Genomic DNA, 5870 nt, shown 5'->3' with positions numbered 1-5870 from the left:
CGAATAAATGTAGCATGAGTATTATTCTGACTCCAAACGTGAGAGTTGTGAGTGTTAAACATGCCTGTTCTTGTAAAACTTGCTTCGTTAGTAAATAGTACTAAAGAAGAAAATTTGGGGTGTGTTTTGCACTGCTGCAAATACCATCGCGCAAATTCTAAACGTCGTGGATAGTCTTCAAATGTTAAACTTTGTACACGTTGCCGATGAAATGGATGTAATAATTGTTCACGAAGAACATTCCATACATTTATATTACTTGTTCCAATGCAATTGCACGTGTACTAGTGGAAGGATTGTTTTCTATTTCTGCCAAAACTTGCTCTTCAAATCGCAGAGTTCTCACTGAACGTCGTCGTCCTTGTCCATTCGATCTTCTAAAAGAACCATTTTCTCACAAATGTCGATGAATGGATTCAAAAATGGAATGATGTGAAATGCGGCGACCAGGATATCGTTATTGATAAAGTCTCTGTGCTGCCCGTCCATTGCAATTAGCTGCTCCATAAGTAAGATGCATGCCACTCAATTCAATCCAAGTATATCGCTCCATAATGATAAACAAATCATATCAAATTTAGTAAGATATCTTATAATTGAAGACTTCTGCTCCATTGAGCGTTTGAATAAATACTACATAGACTAAGACCAAAACGAAATATCGTAGAGAGAAATATTAACAAAAAATGTTTATGTTGAAGTCCTCTCCCGATAAAAACAGTACGTGGAATCCACGTACTGTTTTTATCGGGAGAGGACTTCAACATAAACATGTCGGGCTGTTTGCCCTCAATACTGTTTATTAATGAAGCGTGCGTCACAAGGGTATTTTGTATTTACTTTTACTTTATTTTTATATCTTTAACTTTTACAACTCTTATCGATGAAGCATTGAAACAGAAACAGAATCGGTAATCCGAATTTCGACGTTGTCATTTTTGTGTTGAAACAAATGAAGGAATTTTTGAACATTTATTATAAATTGAGCTAATTATTTGCGCATTTTTGTTCCGTTATTTTGTTAATTGTTTTTTGAAGATTAAAATATATATGTATAATCAAAATAAATTTAATTTTTCCACTTATGTGTTTGTTTTTTGTTAAAATCATAAAATTCCTATTTTGTACCCTATAATATTAAAACGGAGCGTCGTAGAGAAAAACATTATTAACAAAATATGTTTGTTTTTATGTCCTCTATTTCCCCTCAAAGTTTGTCGGTCTAATTTTTTTACACCCTGTATATATACATTGGCCCTACTGAAATATCAATTATCTTCACTTCTACTTCACTTCCAATAGAAACAGAACACTAAACTTGACCTGCACCGAAGTGAAACCAAAAAATCAAAAACAGAGTATCGGTGGAAACTAGACCGGTATTTCTGAGCTACAAGAACATTTAATCCTGAGCTCGTGGCAGTCGTCGGTCCCAACTGCCTGGCATTTATTTGCCGCGCTTGGAATCCAAAGATCCATATTGTCCAGTAGGGACAAAGATCTTGGAAACCGAGACCAATCGGGACACAATCTCAGAAAGCCGAAAATTATAAATAAGGCAAAAACCTTTCTCGCTTTCAGTCCGCTAAAAACCACAGCAGTATTCGAGCCTTACACTACACATACAACACAGAGAGATTGCAAGAACATTGCAGAATAATTTCATTGAAACATTGTAATATTGCATTTTGATTGCGAAATATTGCTGCAACATTGCTGGAAGATTGCAGCAACATTAAGATGTCCGCTTTTTGAAATATTGCATTGAAACATTCCATTTTTTCAAAATATTCACATAAATATTATTACATCACATAATTCCAATAAACAAAACAATATTTGTGTAACATTTTAAAAAACATATTTCGCAAAAAAAATCTCGGGAATATTTTTTTAGAAATTTCCAAGCGGTCACCCATCCAAGTCGCGACTCCGGTAAATGTTGCTTGACCTCCGTGATCGCTGCGAACTGATCCTTCATGATGACTTGTGAACACTTTATGCTGATATGCTTATACATATAACTGGTAAATCAGGTCAATATACGTTATCGACAAAATAAAATATGTATAATTAAAGTACAATATTTATATAAACAAATATAAAATTATAGTTTTTTTTACTAATTTTGCAAATGCAGAATAGCATTTAGAATAACTTTTCTGTTATTTGTTTAAATAAGAATGTAATTAGAAAATATATATCAATGTAATACAATTAAATTAAATATGAAAAAATTTTTATTAAAAAAAATAATTAAAAAATATTGTTTGTTCATTAGGCTGTAGATCGAGGTTTCTTCATATATGGATCGTATTTCGTTTATTGACATAAATATTTGTTTTTTAACAATACTATGATGCACACAGCACCACGGGATTGCATGCGTTTTCTAGACGTCTTAGAGTCAACATTTGAAGGATGTCTGCAGACGTCTATGCAAAGTCGATTTGCAGTCAACTTTAAAAGCCTGTCTTGGATGGGTCAACTTACAGTCGATATATGGACGGTTGTACTGTTAGGGAATGTAGAGATTCAGCGGAAAATTTAATAACGTCGTCCGACTTTAGTTAGCTAAATGCGGATGAATAATTATGGATAAGTTAAATTAATATATTATTATATGCGAATATTCTGCTTTGGCTCTTTATTGCCACTACTTTATTAAAAAATTATGATATTGCAATGTTTCCGAAATATTACTGGCATATGCCATGCGATGTTGCAGGCATATTGTTAATTTATGTTTCTACAATATCTCCGTAATATTGCATTGCAATCTGCAACATTGCAACGTTGCTGCAATGTTGCTGGAATTTTGTGTGCTGTATGTGTATTGTCATTTTTTAAGTCGTGACACAGGGCAGTCGTTCTAAACATTCCCGTAGACGGCTGCTCTTAGGCAAAGTCGCAGCCATACGCAAAATATAACAAGCTCAGGGTGAACACACCCTTAGGCAAAGTCAAAGCCAACGTGTCTGCGTCGACTTAGGGTAGTACGCCCCAAGGCAATGTCCTAGTTTACACCGAGCACTTGATACACGTACTAACTAGTAATTTTCTATTAAATTATCATAATTTTGGCAATAAATTTAAAGAATAGTATACTAAGCTGGTACAATATGAATCGAGATAATTAAATATATGTATCATATATACACGCATCGTCGAAAGTAAGATAATTTAATAGAAAATTACAAGTTAGTACGCGTATTAAGTGCTCGGTGTAAACTAGGCCAATGTTGAACGCCGTACCGAGTGTTAGTGCCGTCTGAGACGAAAATCACGCGCAATAATAATCAAATTTCATACAATAACAATCACGTCTTATATATAAGAACAATTATTTCTGTACAATTTGTGAGTAAAAAGTAAAGAGTATTATATAATGCAAAACTACCAATGTGGACTAGCCCATCTCCATTGGACATAACACGTTGGGAAATGAGCCGATGATCGCCCTCGAGACTTCTTGATACTCACTCCTGTTCCAACTTTCAAACTAATCATTCTTTTTGGCAATACGATAACCGGCGAGCGAACGCAACGGACAGAGTTCAAACTATACATCGATTTACTCAGCCTGACCGTTTCACAATAAACCTCCACTTGAGAACTTCTGCATTCGTTACGTGGAACACCCGTCACGTCCTTATCTTAGCGAGGCAAATTAATAAAAACCATTTTTAGCAATATCCTCGCAATACACATACGATACTTTGTCGTACAAATATCTATATGTAAATATGTAGGTATATAGGGTTTACGAAAAGTATAGAAACCCCTAAATAACTTTTGTAAAAATAAAAATATCAAAAAAACGGTAAAATACGTATTTTGATTTATCAAAAAAGCTACCCTTTCTCATGGATACCGATCATCCCTCATCCCCCAGGTACGGAGGAGTAAAGGGGGGTTAAAAAATTTTTAATTAGACTAAAGGTCAAGTAAGGACTCATTTAAAAGGTGTTATTTTTTAATATATTCTTAAAATTTCTATTTGTTACGACACCCCCATTCAGAATGGTGGCCGCTCAAATGCCGAAATTTCATGCACTTACAGGAAACATCGCAAGATGTCACACTCTGGTTTTAATAAAACTTTACATACATTCAGATAACATAATTTTGCTATTTTCTTTTATATCTTCTAAAATAATGATCAAACCAAAAAACTCCTACAAAAGTTACTTGTTTCTTTACGTAGAATAAGATCTTGCAATGAAAAATATACATTTTTATTTAAAGAAACAAATTTGACCTGCAAATTACGTTGAAAACGCCTTCCAAATGAAAAATTGAGAGTGCTGTCCTCTCCTTTACCCCTTGAAATCATGGAAAAAGTGTTTTAACTTTTTTTTGTATTTTTCATATTTTTCGAGATAATCAGCTAAGAAGTTGTCAAATAAACCCCCTGTATATATTGTATGTACACCCAAGGACTTTGATTCTGTCCATGGGGAAATTTTCCAAACTGAGAAGTCGCTATCTTTCTACATACTTACAGTTCATGATTAACGTAACGACCAATAAGCTCTAGTCGTTTCATTAATTATGAACTGCGAGTATGTAGAAAGTCGTGACTTCTCAGTTTGGAAAATTTCCCCATGGACAGAATCAAAGTCCTTGGGTGTACACTACGTTCCAGGAATGCCTTAATACATGAATTTGTACGAGTGTCAAGGTATATCAACATAGTAGAGTCGGTGTGTTCCGACTCTAGATATTTTCATATCATGACTGTCATTATCTGTCAAACTCAAAATTTTCAGCTAATTTCTTTACAACACAATCACAACTCTAATATTTCCAAATTAAATTAAATTATAAATATTAACATACACTTATCATACTGCTCCAGTTGCTTTGAATATAATTAAAACGGTGTTACCACACTCAGAGAAAAGTTTTAAATTGATAAAATCGTTTCTTTGACGTAACTTTTTTAAGTTAAAATAAAAATACATTTTTAAAAAATAAAAATTTGATTTCAAGAAATGACATTATTAACCTTTTAAAATAAATAAAAATAAATAGATTTTTTGTTTAAATTATTTGTTTAATTCAAACAAATATCCATTTAATTCAAAGAAAATATTGACAGAAATGTAAAAAATAATTTAGTTGTTTTGGTTTTAAAAATATATTTCTTTTTTCAAAAAAAAAAAAAAGAAAAATTGCGTTGCATAACAAAATTGTTTCTTTAATTCTAATAAAAAGAACAATTAAAAAATTTCTTCATGTCAAGGAAACCTTTCTTTAACCTAACGTATAGCAATGCACGAATTTCATTGAGTCAAACAAATATTTTTTGATTCAAAGAAATCTTTCTCTGAGTGTAGATGACAGTCATGATGTAAAAATATCTAGAGTCGGAACACGCCGACACTACTATATCGATATGCCTTGACATTTGTACAAATTCATGTGTTAAGACATTCCTGGAACCTAGCAGTACCTCTGCGCGTGTTTTCGATTTTTTACAGTTTTAAAAATGAAGTTAAATTTGCAACAACAAGTTTGTATTAAATTTTGCGTTAAAAATGGATTCAATGGTGCGAAACCTTGGAAATGTTGGAAAACTGTTTCGGCAATGATACTCTAAAGAAAACAACCGTTTAGGAGTGGCATAAACGCTTCACAGAAGTGATTGTGAGTCCGTTGAGGATGACGAACGCAGTGGCAAGCTATCAACATAAATTACAATAATATTACGTAGACAGAAATGCTTAGCCATCTGAATTTGCACGAGTGTCGAGGCAAGTTCAAGATGCGCGCTCCTTTGTAAATATAATACATTATGACCAATGATTATTCTAAAAACGGTAACGTAAAATTAAATTAAATAAAAATTAGCAAGTAAAACAGAA

The sequence above is a fragment of the Solenopsis invicta genome, chromosome 10 (genome assembly GCF_016802725.1).
Source record: "Solenopsis invicta isolate M01_SB chromosome 10, UNIL_Sinv_3.0, whole genome shotgun sequence".
NCBI lineage: Eukaryota > Metazoa > Arthropoda > Insecta > Hymenoptera > Formicidae > Solenopsis > Solenopsis invicta.
Note: the sequence above shows the minus strand (reverse complement) of the source record.